The sequence below is a fragment of the Hemitrygon akajei genome, chromosome 9 (assembly GCF_048418815.1).
Source record: "Hemitrygon akajei chromosome 9, sHemAka1.3, whole genome shotgun sequence".
NCBI lineage: Eukaryota > Metazoa > Chordata > Chondrichthyes > Myliobatiformes > Dasyatidae > Hemitrygon > Hemitrygon akajei.
Window position 1 is genome coordinate 64,936,362 of NC_133132.1, and position 19,716 is coordinate 64,956,077.

General features: G+C 39.7%; 1 protein-coding gene across 1 annotated transcript in view; it reads left to right on the forward strand.

Annotated features, from left to right (window-relative positions):
• The window catches only part of LOC140733193 (inactive tyrosine-protein kinase 7-like), a 195,742-nt gene that overhangs the window by 60,705 nt on the left and 115,321 nt on the right, over positions 1 to 19,716 (forward strand). The gene's annotated exons all lie outside the window — the stretch shown is intronic.

Below are 19,716 nucleotides of genomic sequence, written 5' to 3' on the forward strand. Positions count from 1 at the left end.
TGTCATTGTCATACAGTTGGCCCTCCTTACCCATGAGGGATTGGTTCTGCGACCCCTTGTGGATACCAAAATTCACGGATGCTCGTCCCTTATTCAACCTGTCTCAGTACGGTGAAACTTAGGACCCAGGGGAACCTTCAGACCTTATTTAACCTGTCTCAGTGCTGTGGATGTTAGGATCTGGAGTCAGAGCTCTGAATCCGCAGCGTTTCTGTTCGCAAAAATAATCACGATCACGATTGAAAATAAAGTGGAAATAATAAAGCGATCGGAAAGAGGTGAAACGCCATCGGTCATTGGAAGAGCGTTAGGCTACATCGGTCAACAATCGGAACTTTTTAAAGGATAAAGTGAGAAAGGCTCTGATCTGATGAAAGCTACAATTATTACTAAGCAACGCAGTGGTTTAATTATTGGGTTTTGGGGTTTTGATCCTCCACGTCAACCTGGCGCGAATGGAGAGCGCACTTGATAGTGGTCTGTCACTGGATTGAACTGGAGCCTGGCACTGAAACATATACATTCTTAAGTGTTTTATATGCATAGAAAGGTAAAATATATATTATACTAAGACAACCGTCTGACTAACTGACGCTAAATAATACCGGATGTACCTGTTCCGACTTACTTAGTAAGAGAACTTCTGATTTTTTTCAATCCCGATCCACGATAACCCACACACATCCTCCCGTATACTTTAAATCATCTCTAGATTATTTATAATACCTAATACAATGTAAATGCTATGTAAAATAGTTGTTATACTGCATTGTTTAGGGAATAATGACAAGAAAAAAAGTCTGTACATGCTCGAACAAGAAGTGCTGGAAGAGCACTTCCAGGTTTTCGCGATTCGCAGTTGGCTGAATTCGCACATGCGTAATTCGCGGATAAAGAGGGCCGACTGTATTAATGTCATTGCCACCTTGTGCACTGCTCTCAAATAGACTTGAACCTAAACCCTTGGAACTTGACTCTGAAGTGACCGCAGCCACTGTTTTTCATTGAGGTATGTTGGTTGGCATTCACATCCCAAAAATGCTGGTGTCTATTGCAAAGCTATTATCATTATGCAAGCAGTCATAGTAGTTGTTCTGTTTGTTCAGAGTAGTGCTGTTTGTTTTCTGTGGAAATATGTTCATGCAAAAAGTAAACTAGATAGATTCAGCTTACTTTTCTCCCCCCTCCCCCTAATGATTTTAAAACTAGTTCTGTTCCATCAGAGTCCATTCTATTTCTATAAAGTTGGTTGGGAGGAGTCAAGATTGAAAACTGAAATACAGCATGACACCAGTATGATACCACCTGTATGCTCATCTTGGCTTCCCCTGTCTGCACTGTTCTGTTGTGACACTCTAGACCATTCTTCCATCCCCACCAACATAGATCTTCAGAATCTTCTAAGCTTTTTGAGGCCTTCACCAGGTTTCAGACTGTGTATTGAAGTTTGGGTTTTCGTGAAGTGAGTAGAACTGTTTCCTTCTACTTGATCTATATTAAAGAACCATAACATTTTTTCCAGTGAGAAGCACAATTTCTAATTTGAAAAATGAAGTTTGCATCTGTTTATTGTTCTAGTGATAACTTGGAATATGGATAGCTAAGTAATGTGAATTTGTGACAATAACCTTTCTCTGAATGTCAGCAAAACAAAAGGGAGGTGGTGCATATGCTCTTGTCTACATCAATGATGTTCGGGTTGAGGGCCTCAAGGTTCAAGATTGTCATTTCCAGTAAAGGAGAACAAAATGATACTCCAGATCTCACAAAGCAAACACGAGGAAATCTGTAGATGCTGGAAATTCAAACAACAACACACGCAAAATGCTGGTGGAACACAGCAGGCCAGGCAGCATCTACAGGGAGATCTCGGCCCGAAACGTCGACAGCGCTTCTCCCTATAGATGCTGCCTGGCCTGCTGTGTTCCACCAGCATTTTGTGTGTGTTGTTCTCCGGATCTCATGCAGGTTTTTATAAAAAACCCATTATAAAGAACACAATAATAAATGCAATAAATATGAAGACATAGGTAATGTTCATTGATTGTATGTCCATAAAGTGACACTAGGTGTACATAAGGTGACTGACAGGACATTTGGCTTGTCCCTATTGACTCTTACTAATTTTAAATTAAAGCACCATAGAAAACATCTGATCTGAATGCATAATGGGTTCGTATGGCAACTGCTCTGCATATGACTGCAAGAAACAGCCGAGTTGTGTACACAGCTCAACACATCGTGGAAACTAGCCTCCTCTTTACAGAGTCTGTCCATAGTTCTCACTGTCACAGTAAAGCAGCTGCTACAAAGACCCCATCTGCTCCAAACATTCTGTTCTCTCCTCATCCATTGGATAGAAGATATAAAAGCCAGAAAGCATGTACCATTAGGTTAAAGAACAATTTCTAGGAGACTGTTGCCAGACAGTTTCTACCGAGCGTCAGTCACATGCACTTGTGTGGCCCTTAGACACTATACCCTGCTTAGTGATCAGTTTTTAAATAGTGTCAGTTGCATATGTTTGTGTTCAACAAGAAGTGATTTTTGTCACTAATAGTTGATGAGAAATGATCAGTAAGGCAATTCAGAACTTTTGCTCACTGTGGTTCAAAGCATTCAGGCTTGGAGATGCCAGAAATGGCCAGGAATAAAAATGAAACGATTTCATTACTTCAAGTTAGGAATTACGAATAATTTAAAGATATTGACAACAGTACAATGAAAATGAAGATTTGGAGTATGAAATCGTTTAAAGCATTGTATGAAAGCAGTCTATTTTCTACATTAGGAAATTCTGGGTATGGAGTTGCACATTGGCATGTAAATCCTTGGAGTCCAGAAAAATAAGGGATGATCTTAACAAAGCACAAAATTCTTCAGAAGCCAGATGATAAATACTGAAAAAAATCTTTCCTCTTGTGATCAAATTCAGAGCCAAAGGATATGTTCTCAGATTAAAGAGACATGAGATTAAAATGGTAAATAATTTTTTGATAAGGACAACAAGGCAGTCATTTGGTACATAGATGCATTAAGCTTATAATCAGCAAGAAAACGAAGCAGTGTGGGGAAGACTAAGCAGATTTGAGGATTGTCAGATCAATCCATTGAATGGCAGGATATAAGTGGATTGCACTGCCCAGCCCTGAGCCTACTAGTAATGGTACTTGAAATGCAAAAGTTACTAAAATGGATTCTAAGTGGTACATGGACATTGGAAATGTATCACACTTAAAGTGTTATTTCCAATTTCTGATGGTGACATCTCTAGCTGGTTTAGATTTGCAGTCTTTAGTAAATTTTGTTATTAAGTGATTTTTATTTATTTTAAAAAAGCAAGCAGTTTCTGTTTTAAATGGTCATTTCATACAGTTGTGTCTCTGTTCTCAAAAGTATCTCAAATTTGTTTATGGTTTAAACTTGCCAGGTTGCCAGGACAATATAAATTTGTTCACGGAAAGGCCTTTGGAAGAGCAAATAAAATGAACAACCAAACTTACTCGTTTCAGGTGATGAAGACTAACATAACTGTATTTATTGTTGATGAAGAATGCAATTTTCTTTCAAACTGTACCAGACAGTTCAAATTTACTCAAAAAAGTCTTACTTCAATTCCCAGGCATTTAATAAGCACACCAAAATCTTGACAAATATCTAAGAAATGGAGAGGACAGAGAAACCACACCTCATTCTCATCCGGCTCCAACCTCAAATCCATATTTGTGCATATTCAACATGGATTTATGTCATCTTTATTAGGGATCTTGCTTTATTTCATCTTCCAGGGTTAATGATACAAATGGTATAGTCCAGTATTACTCAACTGAACTCATTAAACTCAATACAGACCATCTTGCAAACCTGAAATTGTTCGTCTGCCTGACTCATCACTAGGAGAGCAGACCAAACATAAGAAGTTATCCGAGAACAATAGCAGAGCATAACAGCAAAAGCTTTCACCCACACAAAATAGAGACCACAATCTAATGTGATGGTTAAGCAATGTACACTTGCCCACAACACAGTAGATTAAACAATGTCTCACATAATTGAAATAACTGAGCATCTATTAATTTGACCAGAAGACATTTATTTATAAACACACTATACTGTGGCTGTTTGAAGCACAAATATTGTGCTCCTAACCTTCCATTGCTTTCAAAAAATGTTTCTTTTATGTTTCTTTGACATTCTTGAAGTTCTTCTTGGAAGCTGAATCAGATTTAATATCACTAGTATATCTTGTGAAATTTGTGCTCATGCTCTTATTTGATCGATCAGATATACAATTCAATGTAAAATGTTGCTTTATCTTGAGCAAAAGTACTTTTACTTTGCTTTTTCAAATGGAAAGAATTAGATGGTTACAGCTCAAAACACAAACAAAAACTTGGAGTGGGAGAGAAAACTAAAGGAACAATAATAACTTGTAGACTACTCTTCATATAGAAAATGCAGTTCAAAGTGGTTTACAATGGGATAGAGTGCAAACATGAAAATAAAAGATTAAAAAAATTAGTTAAAAAAGCAAGGTTAAATAAAAAGGTTTAGAGTTGGTGTTTAAAAGGTTCAACTGAGTGGGCATCCCTTTATAATTTTAGGTATTGAATTCCAGAGTTTAGGAGCATAGTTCAAAATAGCTGATCTGTCAATTATCTGTTAAGTGTGATTGCTTAAATTTAAGAGACTGGTGGAAGAAGACCTGACAGCTCAAGTAGGATTATAAAACAAAATGACTCTGTGATGCACTCCGGTCCAGATGATTGAGAGCTTTAAAAACAAGTAAGAGAACTTTAAAATGAGAAACGGCCAAAATAATTGAACTACCTTGTTTTAATATTCATATTCAGCATTTGGGCATCATGAACAAGGCTTGCATCTATAACCTATCTCCAATGAGCTTTGAGAAGATGTTGAGCTGTCTTTTGAATCTATTGCTGCTTTTCCACTAACAGTATCCCCCAACAATGGTGTTCAGAAGCACCTTGATTTAGACCCAACGTATGACAATGTATTTCCAAGAATTCCTTAGCACTCCCCCATGACCTATACTTCATTGTGTATATCCTAGTCTTGTGTGCCCTTCTAAAGTGCATCACTTAGCAGGATTAAATTCCATCTGCTATTACTCTACCCACCTAACCCTTGTATGGTTCCGAGAAAGTTCATTGAAAGTTTGAGCAACATCATCCTATCTTCTGAATTGGCAGACTATTAAATTCCACATTTTCAGATAATCAAGTATTCCAACGTAGAATCTTGCATTCCCATTATTCTGTTTTCTCCCCTTGCCTTGCAGATTTATTTCACTATCCTTTTAAACCATACCCATATGTTTCTTCTGCTAACTTGCTCATGTGTACCACCTATTTTCAGTTGGTATCATCTTCCATTAGCTTCATTCCTGCTCTATATTCTTTCAGACCTTCCCTTTTTATTTGTGGCCCCCTTGCTTGTTTACAGAATATGAAATGTGTCTTAACCTCAAACTCTCAACTTGAAATGTTTTTTTTTGTTGCTGGCCTAGATGCTGCATGGTCTGAGTGTTTCCACCATATTTCAATACAGTATGATGCATTTTTCCTGTTGTTCTTCATAGCTTATAACCACATCTGCTGGATAAGCTGAAACAACTAAGCTCTCTTCATTAACTCAGATAGCCGTAAGGCTTTAGGAAATACATCTGGAGCCCATTTCATAAGGAAATAGTCTGGATCAAATTGTCCAAAATGTTGAGTGCATACTAATGTCTAACAGGATAGAAAGCTTTAGAGTTCATTGTAGTCACAGTAGTCACATTTTTAACCATTTGCTGTAGAAAAGGCAAAATAAGTTAAGACGGCAATTGGGTGAACACTTAATGCACTCCAATTGGATTATCAGGTTGGTGTTGTAGAGATGAGGGAAATAAGTTGGCTAATTGCACATTATAAATGAGAAAAAAAGATTACATCTGTATATACTGTAGAATTGTAAGCAGGAATGAGCCACTCACCCCTTGGTGCCTGCAAGTAAATGTAACTTCTATTATCAAAGTATGTATATGATACCACATACTATCTTGAGCTTCACTTTCTTGCAAGCATTTATTGAAGGCAAAATAAAGAAATGCAATAGAGCTGTGTAAAACTACATATAAACAAAGACTGGGTCAGTAAGATCATGGCTGATCTTTGTCTCAAAGCTTTTCTTCTGCTATTAAACTCGAGTCTCTTAATTCCTGTTATAAAGTTAACAATCTGTCTTAAAGATACTCAGACTGGGTGAAGAAATTTCTTGTTCTCAAATGCTGACTTGGAGATTAAAGTGCTTCTAAGGAGGGTTTAATCTAGATTGTCAGGGAATGGGAGCCAGAGCACTGGGTGAGAAAGTGGATGGAGAGGATGATAGATGTCAAGGTCAGTAAAAACAGGCAGGAGCCAAGTAATAGATACTATGAGACATATGTGCATTTTAATGCAAGGAATTTTATGGGTACAGCTGACAAACTTAGTTCCATGTACTAATTCATGCTCTATGATGTTATGGCCATTACAGAAACCTGTTTGAGAGATGAATAGGAATGGGTACTTAATGTCCAAGGGTTTCAGTGTTTTAGAGAAGATGGAGAGGGACGTAAATGAGATAGGGAAGTTGAACTAATAATCAGGGACAATATCACAGCTGCACTTTGTGAGGACATAATGGATGACTTGTCCACTGAGTCTGTAGGGGTGGAACTCAAAAATAGGAAGGGTGTAATCACTCTGGGACATTACCACAGTTTCCTCCCCCCACCCCTAAAAGCTACTGGGATATTGAGGAACATATGCAAGCAGTTTAAGGAAAGGTGTAACAACAAGGTGGTTGTCATAAGGGCATCAACTTTCCTAATATAAACTGGGACTCAGTGCAAGAGGTGCAGATGGGTTAGAATTTGTTAGGTGCATCCAGGAGTGTTTTAAAAATCAATATGCAGATAGTTCAATAGGAGGACAGGGTCTACAGCATCTGCTGTTGGGTAATGAGCCTTACCAGGTTATCGACCATTCAGTGGGTGAGCAGTTAAGGAACAATGAAGTTTTAAAATAGCTAAGGATAAAGGGTAAGTATGGATCTTGCTGCTGCTTATGCCCATCATCCCTTTACTGGGGCATTGGCTGTTGACAACAGCTCACTAGAGTCTTCAGTCTTGGGCCAGAGGTTTGATTGGCCCAGTGGCTTCACTTTCATCACGATTTCATTTGTCTTCTAGGTGAGGACCTTTCCTCTCCTGGGGATGAGGTCTTTAGAGTGTTTGGTGTTTCTGTGCTTTGGGTTTTAACGGGATAGGGTTGCTAGCCCCATGCTCAACCCTCTTCCTTTTTGCTTGGGATCATCCATAATGGAATTATGGATCTTGTAGCAGAGTATTAAATTGGAGCAGAGCAAATTACAAGAGCATTAAGCAGGAACTAGGAAGAGTTAATTGGGAACAGCTGTTTCTGGGCAACTCCACATGTAGAGGTTATATAAGGACCAGAGAACAGGGCAGTTATATTCTGGTCAGAAGGAAGGATGAGGATGGCATGGTACGAGAAACTTGGATATCGAGAGAGGTGATGAATTTAGTCAAGAAGGAAAAGTATGTAAAGCTTAGGAAGCTAGAATCAAATAGAGCCCTTGAGGATGATAAAGAAGTCAGAAAAGAACTCGGAAATTAGGAAAGCTAGGAGGGGCCATGAAAAGTCCTTGGCAAGTAGGATTAAAGAGAATCCCAAAGCATACATCAAGAGCAAGAGGAAAACTAGATTGGAGAGGATAGGACCATTCAAGGGTAAAACGGGGAGCATTTGTTTGAATGTGGAAGATTTGGGTGAGTTTTTTAATGAATACTTTACATTGGTATTTACTAAGGCAGGGGTCACCAAACCTTTTTGCACCATGGACCGGTTTAATATTGACAATATTCTTGCGGACTGGCTAACGGTGGGGTGGGGGGGGGGGTGTGTGTTAATCATGACAGGAATATAGGTGATAAGTCAACTATGTCACTTATAAGTGGCTAATACACTGAATTTCATTTCTAAAAGGTTTATCTAATGAATTCAATATTAAACACAGCACAGATTTTCCTCACATGAATATAGTAATAAGTCAATTATAAGTCACTTATAAGTCAATAGCATCATAACATTTTAAGTAAAGTATGCATATTAAACACACAGCACATATTTTCCTCATATGAACATATAAAATCATTGCAACACCAATATTGCTGAATCAGTGGGAGCCCTGGCCTTGTTTCCCTGCAACAAGACGGTCCCATCGAGGGGTGATGGGAGACAGCGATACTTGAAGTGGGTTCCTTATGTCCAGTCTATTCTGCAATTTAGTTTTCGTTGCATTCATTGCAGAAAACCCTGCTTTGCAGAGATACGATGTTGGAAATGGAAGCAATGTTTTCAGTGCTTTCATGGCTATCTCAAGATATTCAGCCTTGACTTTGATCCAGAATGCTGGCAGAGATGTTATGTCAAATATACTTTTCAGACTACCATCATTTGCAAGCTCGAGGAGTTGATCCTCTTCCCGTGCTGACATGGATGATTCACCGGGGACATTCACAAATGGGTCACAGACCTATTCCTTTTGCACGTCTTGGGTCATTTGCGGTTGGGAAGTAATGCTCTCAGTATTTGCTTCTGTCCTGCTTGCTCACGTTTTTTCTGCTCAGAAAACTCAATGGGTTTGTCTTTAAGTGCAGGGTGCTTGGACTCAGGTGCCGAAGCAGTTTTGAGAGCTTCATTGCCTCATTAGACAGCTTGTCTCCACATATCACACACAGGAGGCTTGGAGCGTGCGAGTCACCGGTCGCATTAAAGTCATGTTTTATGCGCGACTCGTCATATTTTCTGTTGAAGGAAGCTTTTTTTTTGCAGTCTCGGCCTCAGCTGTCTCTGCGTTATCATCGTCGTTAGGCCTTTTATGTCCTCTTCCACCTCTTCCTGAGAAACTCTCAAGTGACGTTTGTTTTTTACTCATACCAACTGATGACCTCAGGCATGGGTAATGACCTCACGTGCATTTAAGCTCAACAGTGGGCGTGACAGGGAATGAGGAAAGGTGCAGCTGACCCATATTGCTTCATATCGCTAAATTATATTGTTTCCTTGCAGCCCGGTAGCACATGCTTTGCGGCCCAGTGGTTGGGACCACTGTACTAAGGAAAAGGATGTGGAGAATAGGGAGATCAGTGCTGAGTGTATCAATATGCTCGGGCACTCCAAAGTAAAGGACGAGTTGATGTTGGGTCCCTTAAAGAGCATTTAAGGTGAATAAGTCTCTCGGGCCTGATGGGATATATCCCAGATTATTGAGAGAGGCAAAAGAAGACTCTTGATTGCTGGGGCCATGACCAATATTTTTCTGTCCACTCTAGTCACAGGTGAGGTCCCAGAGAACTGGCAAGTCGCTAATGTGGTTCAATTATTCAAGAAAGGAAACAGGATAATCCTGGAATCTCCAGACAGCTGAGTCTCAGTCTCAGACAGTTAATGGAGAAAATTCTTGTGGATCAAATTAATGAACATTTAGAAAACAATGACCTAATTAGGGAGAGTCAGCATGACTTTGTGTGGGGAAGTTGTATCCTGCTACTGAATTTTTTTGACAAGGATGGTTGCTGAAGGTAGAGCTGTGGATGTTGTCTACATGTATCTTAGTAAGGCATTTAACAAGGACCCTTGTGGGAGGTTCATTGAGAAGATTTTATGCATGGGATCCATAGTGAATTGACTGTTTGGACTCAGCACTAGCTTGTCTATGGGAGACAGGGTAATGGTTGAAGGGACTTATTCTCACTGGAGGGTTGTGATTACTGGTGTTCCGCAGGGATCTGTACTTAGACCTCTGCTGCTTGTGATGTGTATAAATGATCTATGGGTGGTTAGTAAGTTTGCAGATGATACAAAGATTGGTGGTGTTGTGGATCACACAGAAGACTGGCAAATATTACAGTGGGATATAGATCAGTTGCAGACACGAGCAGAAAGATGGCAGATGGCTAAATGTGGAACGTTGTACCTTGGGTGGTTCAAATGTAAAGGGACAATGCGCCGTTAAGGACGAGGTCCTGAACAACGTTGATGAGGATGTTGCCTGGATTCGAGGGCATGTGCTATAACAAGAGGTTGGACAAACTTGTGTTGTTTTCTCTTGAGTGATAGATTTGATAGAGATTTATAAGATTCTGAGAGGCATAGATCTTTTTCCCAGGGTTGAAATGTCAAATGTAAGTGGGCACACATTTAAGGTGAAGGAGGTAATATCAAAGGAGATGAGAGGGGTGGATCTCTGGAATGCGCTGCCTGGGGTGGTGGTAAAGGCAGCAACTTTGGGGATGTTTAGATAGGCACTTGAATGTGAAGAAAATGGGAGGATATGGACATTGTGTAGGCAGAAGAAATTAGTTAGCTATTTGATTACTGATTTAATTGGTTTAACTGTTCTATACTCTGTTGTTGCCATCCCTCACAGAAGAGTGCTGTTGAATACTGTAATAATTTTACATTTTTTGATCGGGTCATTCTTTCTTCTTCTAAACGCAAGTGAGCATAAACCCAGACTTAATCACAGAACAAAGGGATGATTGTTATAAGTGATAGCATGCATAAAACTCATCCTTATTTTGAAATGAAAGAAAGGCATAAATGAAAAAGACAGAAGCTTGCTGATCCACATTCCGTTTTTACGAATGATCTTTTCTTCTGGAAGGGCCCATCAATTTTTGATTTCACCCTTGACTCCTAACCTAATCCTTAATATAGTCAGCTTTGTGGATCAAAGATTTTAGTGAATGGGTACAAAAGATCATCACTTAATATCTCACTAACAGAAGATTCAGCAGATGTTGGAAATCTTGAGCAACACACAGTGCTGAAGGAGCTCAGCAAGTCGGGCAGCATCTATGGAGTGAAATAAGCAGTCACCAGTGTTTTGGGCTGAGATCCTTCAGGACTGAAAAGGAAGGGGCAGAAGCCAGAACAAGAAGGTGGATGGGAGGAGTAGAGGGGAAGGAATACGAGATGGCAGGTGACTGGTGAGACCAGGTGAGGGGGACAGTGTGTGGGTATTGGAGGAAGGGGTGAAATAAAAGAGTTAAATGGCTGAAGAATGAATAATAAGAAAGCACAGTGGACTATGGAAGAAAGAGGAGGAGGGGAGGAGACAGAGGGAGGTGAGGAGCAGAGAAGGGGCAAGAGGGTAACGAGAAAGGGGAGTAGAAAAAGGGGGGGGGGGAGTTTGGGAGAAATTACCAGAAATCAGAGAAATTGATATTCATGCCATCAGGTTGGAGGCCACCCAGATGGAATGGTGTTGCTTTTGCAACCTGAGTTTGACTTCATCAAAGATGTTGGAAATACTCAGTAAGTCCAAGCACATTGGTGTGAAAAGAAATGGCTAAAATTTTAAGTGCGATTTCCCCCCCCCCCCCCCCACCCCCCTCTGGTTGAAGATCCTTTTTCAGTACTGAAAACGATACTTCTGCAGTCTACTTGTGTGCTGATAATACAGATATCCAAAATGCTATGAACATTGTTTTGTTCTTCGCATGGTACACTGTAGTGTAATGTAAGGATCTGCACAGAAGAGGTTTAATTTTTTTGTTGTAAAATAGTTTGAATGGACTAGAATTCTTTACAAATATTTCCAGAAGTAGTGAACTTCCATTCCTCCTTTCAGCTTCTAACTTTATTCTTAGTAAAGAGAGTTAACAGGTGTTTTGCTTTAGAGAATTCTTTATTGTGATTAGTTGCTCAGCTAGGTTGCAATATCATGGTTGCTGAATCCCATAAAGAGGTAAGTAAGTACCATACAGATGTATAATTTGGTCTTTAATCCACTAAAAGCTTTAAGTTCAACTCATAAGCAGTAAGAACTGTTGCTTAGTTGCTGAATGGAAAATCCAGGCTGATCTGCCTGATAGAGCCCTCCAAAATATTTTTTCCCAATTGCTTTCTTAATCTTCCCAAGGCACTAAGATGTGGTGAGCCAAATTCTCCAGTGACACTTTTTCATCACTAATTTTTATTGCAACACCAACAGATTATATTCAATATAACTAGTTGCCGATTACATTTGACTGTTTAACCCAGCCACCCCCCAACCCTCATCGCCATTCCCCCCTCCACCCCTCATCCTCATCTGCACCCCCCTCTCCTCCCCCCACTCCTCTCCCCTCCACCAATCAACTGAATAGTAGTGCATACACAGACAAAGCATTCCTATTTTGACAGAAGATCTTTTAAGTTATCAAATTTGTCTACATGAAGATTGTGTATGTATGGTCGTGCATCATTTACTCCTGTTGATGGTAATTCCAGGTAAGAAGTGTCCAGAAAGCTCCGAAGCCAGTGAGTACTTGAAGTATCATGGGGAGGTTGCGTGTTTTTTCCATAAAGGAAAGGTGGGAGCCATCATTTAGAAGGTGTACAGCAGTGTCCATTGGTAATTGTACCCCCGTGAATTCTGTAATAGTACTGATAACCTTCCCCCACAAACCAAAAACCCCTGAACGTTCCCATACAACATGTATAAAAGAGCCAACAGTTTTGTGGGGGCAAAATGAGCAATATGGGTCAGGAACCAGTCTCATTTGATGTCTAATTCTCAGTGTTAGATATGCTCTATGACAAAATTTCAAGTGTATATACCGATGATTTGGGTTTTTCGAAGCACTGGCAGCATTATCCCAAATCGCATCTCCGTCTAAGTCTTGTCCCAATTCAGATATGTCCAGGCTTTCATTCCTGATGTGGGCATATATTTCTGGGAGTTTAATTTATCATAGATATATGACACTATCTGTCTTGGAGCACTCTGTATCCAACTTAAAATGGGATGGTCCTTTAAATCTGACCCCCAGGGAACTCTGTAGGCTTTACAAGCTAATCTTACTCTAAAGTAGAAGAAAAGAGAGTGTTTATCAATATTATATCGAGGTACAATTCTTGAAAGCTAAGGATAGTACTTGCCCCATTAATATCTTAAAGAGTAAGTAATACCTTTATCCTCCCAAGTTCTGTTAGTGAATAGTTTCCCCCCAGATAGAAGATGATTATTGCTCCATAATGGAGATGATTTGCACAATACATAATGGAGATGATTTAAATATTAGGAATTTTTCTGCTGCTCTAAACACTTGTAGTATATGGGTTAAAATTGGACCGTAATACAAATCACATTTTTTGGTAGACATACCTATAAGGAGAAAGTCCTTCAACCTTATTGGTGCTATTAGCTCTTGTTCTATATTTTTCTGTAATGAAATTTTATCCTCCATCCAATAACTAAGTCTTTTTAATACAAATGCCCAGTGATACAGTTTAAAATTTGGACATGCCAATCCCCCATCTGACTTTTTGAATTGTAGAGCTGACAACTTTATGTTGGGTCATTTACTGTTCCAAACATAGCATCGTAGTAAGGAGTACAGTTTTTGCCAATATCCTGTTAGAGGCGCAAGTGGAATCATTGAGCTGATAAAATTAATGCGGGGTAAGATGTTCATTTTAATGATTGATATACGGGCTGGGACTGATGCTGGCAGGTGTCTCCATCTATTAATATCTGCTATTTTTTTCAAAATTAAAGAGTAATTTGTTTTAGCCACAGACGATAGGGAAGTATTAACTTTAATACCCAATTTTAGGACCTCATTTGTAACATTAATCTGGGGAGGGAGAGACACCTTACTTTTATCTGTATTAATCAGCATCAGTGCTGATTTTGACAGATGAACTTTGTAGCCTGAAAGAACTCCAAATTGCTTCAGTGTTTTTAAAAAACAGGGGAAGGTTTGTTGAACGTTTGCCATATAAACTAATGTCATCCGCGTAAGGTGATATTAAATGTGATGTTGTACCTATTGTAATAGGGGAGATCTGAGGAGAGTTTCTAATTAAATGTGCAAGCAGTTCAATAGATATAGTAAAAATTAAAGGAGACAGAGGGTCCCCCGTCCTATGTCAAATAACTCTGAGAAACCTCCTCCCATACATACCTGGGCTGAAGGATTAGCATACAGTGTTTGAATCATATTGATAAATTTATTGCCAAACTTAAATTCTTTTAGAACTCTCCAAAGATATGGCCATTCAAGGCGATCGAATGCTATGACTTTGGAAAATATCTTGAGGTTGGTATTTATCAAGGAGATTGGATGGTGATTGGCACTCTCCAAGGGTTCCTTACCGGGCTTAGGTATAACTGTGATCAGGGCTGTGTTTAAATCTCTATGGAAAGTGCCATTTCCAATAACATAATTTAATGTTTCTAACCATACTGGTACAAGAATATCCCAAAGTACGAGGTAAAGTTCCACAGGTATGCCATCTACACCTGGGGTACGGCCCTTATTTGTAGCTTTGACTGCTTTGAGTAGCTCATCCAGTGTAATAGGAGAGTCTGGAGTTTTGGTGTCCTCTAGTGACAAAGTAGGGAGGTCTAATCCACTAACAAATTCAGTGAAGTCATTTTCAGAAGGAACTGGGCAACTTGTTCTTTTAATACAGTTCTTTAAAGTAATTCTTGAATGTCTCGTTTATTTCCTCTGTTGAAGATTTTACTTCATGTTTAGCACATCAAATTACTGGTATAGACCTTTTAGCTTCCTGTTGTTTGAGCGTTAGCCAAAAGATGGCTCGGTCTGCTGCCTTCTGCATAATACTTATGTTTGGTTATATGGATCATATATTCTGCCCTGCTTCTTAATAAATCATCTAATTCTGCTTGTTTTGTTTTGAGCTTGTTTTCTTTTGTTTGGTGGATCTCCTTTTGAGATCATTCTCCAAAACCTTGTATTGTTCTTCTAGGGTGGAAATCTTTTGAAGCTGGCTTTTATGTCAGTGCGAACTGAACCATATGGCGTTATTTCATAAGAAACCCTTGATGGAGCCCAAACCACTGTCACATCCAAGACACTTTTTATTTAAATTTATAAATTCCATCAGTTTTGTTCTCAGTTGTGTTAGAAATTTGTCGTTTTTTTTAGAAGGGTGGAGTTAAACCTCCACCTAGTAGCCTTATTTTTGATTTTGCCATAATTAAAAGTAGATATAACTGGGTTGTGATCAGATAGATGCCTTGGCAAACATTCTATAGAGTGTACCAAAGGCAGCAAATCAGAGGATATGAGAATGTAATCTATCCGAGAGAAAGTTTTATGTCTTGTGGAGAAGAATGTATCGTCTTTAGCAGATGGATTATGCACCCTCCACACATCAATTAAATTTAAATCCGTTAGAAAGAGGTTAAGAGCAGATTCTTGAGAGCTTGATATAGTTGAGGAAGATTTATCAAGGTTGTTGTTTACCAAAGCATTCATGTCCGAGCCAACATATAATTGGTAGTCACTTAACTTACGTAAGTAATTGTGAGGGAATTGAGGGGAAAAAAATTCAGCCTCGAATATAGTTGGGGCATATAGGCTAATGAATGCAACCCTGAATGGATGTACAGCAGAAAGCTAGATGTCCTTCATTGTCAGAGCCAGTCCTTTCAATTGATACATTAATACTATGTCTCATTAATATCATAACTCCTTTTGTACAACTACCATCAGTTGATACTACAATGGGTTTATAAAAGCGGTTTTGAACCCTGGGAATGCCATTAGGTTTAAGATGTGTTTCCTGTAACAGCGCGATATCTATTTTCTTTCTGTGTAAGAAATCTAAAACCTTTGAACACTTGTAGGGAGAGTTTAATCCTCTAACGTTAAATGATAGAATAGTAAGATTTTCTAATTTATCTGTGTTGCTCATCTTCCCCTGGATCTGTTGTAAGCTGGTGGTGGAGCTCTGAGTTACCCCTTCCCACCCCCCTACCTTCACCCCTCCCATTCAACCCTTTGTAACATCTGTGAGTGTCACTTAGCAATGTCAGACACTGAACATTAACTGCCCCCCTCTAGCACTAACAAATTAGAAAGGCAAAGTGGTTCTCATAGACAATCATATCAAAGAGACAAGAAAAAAAACCAAGAAATTAACCTATATAATTAAAACCATTCTGGTCTCAAATATAGTATAACACATACTCAAGACCCCAACAGCTCTCTTGCGAGAGACTGTTGCTTTAATAGACCGTCACTTAGCGATGACACCAGTGACGTCTTATCTTGCACCCAGGAACGTAAACAAGTCTTCTGGAGACAGAACCCGAAATGAACATGTACAACTAAAGTTATTCAGAACAAACTGCTGTTTTTCAGCTTCATTCTTGATGAAGTATGACATTTGGGTGTGTTGAATATCACCTTAGAAAGTAAAAGATAAAAAGTATATTGTAGACGGACTTATATCACCTTACCATGTTATCCTTGTACTAACAAGTTAACTGAGCCATTGCTTTAAAACTCTGACCTGCAATACTCAGAAACAAACTGGCTGCTTAATTAACTAAATACAAAAGTGCATCGAATGACTTTCCAATAAAATAATAACCAGAAAACTTCACACCTAGGACGTTAACTTGCCCGTGCCTGTTAGATTGCACATATAGGCTGGTCCGAGCTTTTAATGCAGTTCCATCTCCTCCTGAGGGGCGTGTGGAATTTGCCCAGGGCCTTCTTCCATATCTCCCAGCACCAATGATTTCAGGGCTTCTTTCGCTTCCTCTGCCGAGTTAAATGACATCTTCATGCCCTTGATATTCATTCTCAAAACTGCCGGGTATATGAGGAACGAGTCGATACCCTTCTGTCGAAGCTTAGCGTGGATCTCCTTGTATCCCTGCTGTTCCTGCATCGTGCCGGGGATGTAGTCGGTGAAGAACTGCAGCTCGGTGTCATCAGGGAGAGTAGGTTTGGCTTTCCTCACACCCTCCAGGGTAGGCTGCTGGTTGGTGTACTGTAGAAGCATAAAAACCGTGGTCTGCGGTCTTGAGGTGTTGTTTGAAAAGATCTTGTGTGCTCTATCGATCGCCAATGGAGTGCTGTGGGACTTCTTGAGCGCTAGAATCCAATTAGGCAGCACCCCCTGGAGGTAGCCTCTCGGATCGTCGCCCTCAGTGCCTGTCAGTAAGTTGACCAACCGCATATTGTTTCTCTTGGATCTATCCTCCAAGTCGTTTAACTTCTTCCATGTCTTAGTCACCTCTGTGAGACAGGAGCTAGTATCTTTCTGATTTTTGCGTAAGCTAACCTGAATGTTGTCAATTTTGTTGAAGATCATGCTAAATTTTTTAGCATGAATGTCCGCTTGCTCCTTTAACGACCGGAGAATGTTGCCATTCTCTGTCATATGCTTCTGTATAGGGTCGAGAGCCTTTTCCGGCAACAACTTTAGCATGTGGGTTACCGTTTCTTGCAGCAATTCCATCTCTGTTGCCATTGTTGCTTAATTAGCATAGCTATTTCCTCAGATGTATCACTAGCTTGGTGTGGTCTGCTGGTATCTTGTTTCTTGGTTGAATTTGGATCTTTTTTTTGAGATCATTTCTTTAGTTAGATCTTTCTCCAACTCAAACTTGTATTAAGACCATCTATGAGCCCTAAAGAACATGAAAAAGGAGGGTTATATGTCAGCACTCAGTGCTGTGCTGCCACCTTGCCTCGTGCCTCACCGGAAGTTGTGACACTTTATTTTGATATGCTGCACGTGCATTTTCTTTCCTCAGCACTTTCAAATTTTTCATGGTTGGCATATCACAACTCGCTGAGATTGCTGTTGTTGAACTTTATATCATTTGTCAGGTTTAAGCTATAATCTGATGTAGCTCCCCATTCCTGTAGCAACATGGCGGTCCTTGGCCTCGTTTATTGCTACAATGAAGCCACTCTCAAGTGGAAGGAGCAATACCTTCCCTGCTCGTCTGGATAGCCTCCAACCTGATGGCATGAACATTGATTTCTCCAACTTCCAGTAACTTTTCTCCCTAACTCTTCCCTCTTCAGTTACCCACTCTAGCACCCCGTCCACCTCTACACTTGTCATCCCCTGCCCATCTCCCCTGGTGTCCTCCCTTCTCCCCTTCCTCCCATGGTACACTCTCCTATCGGATTCTTTCTTCTCTAGCTCTTTATCTTTTCTACCCATCACCTCCCAGTTTCTTACTTCATTTGTGCTCCCCCATCTACCTGGCTTCATCTATTACTTTTTAGCTTGTACTCCTTTCCCACCTCCTACGTCTTATTCTGGCTTTTTCTCTTTCCTTTCTAGTCCTGATGAAAGGTTGACTGTTGATTCATTTCCATAAATGCTGCCTGACTGCTTAGTTCCTCTAGCATTTTGTGTGAATAACTTTGCTTTGCCCTTGTTACCTGAGTAATTCAGGAATTGATTCTGTCTTTTGCATTTCCTTCATCTGCATGCTGCACGAGGTAAGCATTCACAATTCCACATGTCTGGCAAGAACCTTCTAAGCCTTCAGTAATTAAATTCTATTTTAGATGAGGTAGATTTCTCTAATCAGACACTGGGGAGACCAGATCAAGATCTTTGCAATGTTATACTTCTGATTTTCCAGTCTCCAAGCATTCATAACCAAGAGTCCACATCCAATCTTGTCATCAGGTTTATTCATCCTTGACCTTGGCATTCTTGATAGTAGCATTTGGATTGTCTTTGATAAATGTGCCATGACACTGGTTTAATTTGTTCAGTTAAATTTTGAAATGTACAGAACATTGATGTGTTCTGTTCATGTCACACATAAATTCTCTTTCACCATGAAAAGTAGTTTTGAGGAAGTAAAGAGGCCACAGAAGGACTTGGACAGATTAGGAGAATGGGCAGAGTAATGACAGATGGAATACAGTGTCAGGAAGTGTATGGTCATGCATTTTGATAGAAGAAATGAAAGGGTTGACTATTTTCCAAATGAGGAGAAAATATAAAAAGCTGAGGTGCAAAGGGAATTGGGAGTCCTTGTGCAGGATTCCTAAAGGTTAATTTGCAGGTTGAGTCTGTGGTGAGGAAGGCAAATGCAATGTTAGCATCCATTTCAAGAGGACTGGAATATAAAAGAAGGATGTAATGTTGAGACTTTAAAAAGCATTGGTGAGACCTCACTTGGAGTCCTGGGAACAGTTTTGGGCCCCGTATCTTAGAAAGGATAGCTGAAACTGGAGAGGATTCAAAGGAGTTCCGCTAAAACGATTCCAGATTGAATGGCTTGTCATATGAAGAGCATTTAATGGCTGTGTGCCTGTTTTTGCTGGAATTCAGAAGAATGAGGGGTGACCTAATTGAAAGCTATTGAATGGTAAAAGGCCTTGATAGAGTGGATGTGGAGAGGATGTTTCCTATGGTGGGAGATGCTAAGACCAGAGCACACAGCTTCAGAATAGAGGGATGTCCTTTTAGAATGGAGGTGAGGAATTTATTTAGCCAGAGAGTGGCGAACCTGTGGATTTCTTTGCCACAGGCAACTGTGGAGGCACTCTTTATGTATATTTAAGGCAGAGGTTGATAGATTCTTGATTAGTCAAAGCATGAAGGGAGACTGGGAGAAAGCAGGAGATTGAGCCTGAGAGGAATTGGATCAGCCATGATGAAATGGCAGAGCAGACTTGAACCAAATGGCCTAATTCTGCTCCTACAGTGGTACTAGAAAGTTTGAGTACCCTGTAGGATTTTCTCTTTATGTATAAATATGACCTAAAATGTGATCAGATCTTTATGCAAGACCTAAAACTAGATAAAGAGAATAGATAAATAAATAACACAAAAAATACTTCAGTTATTTATT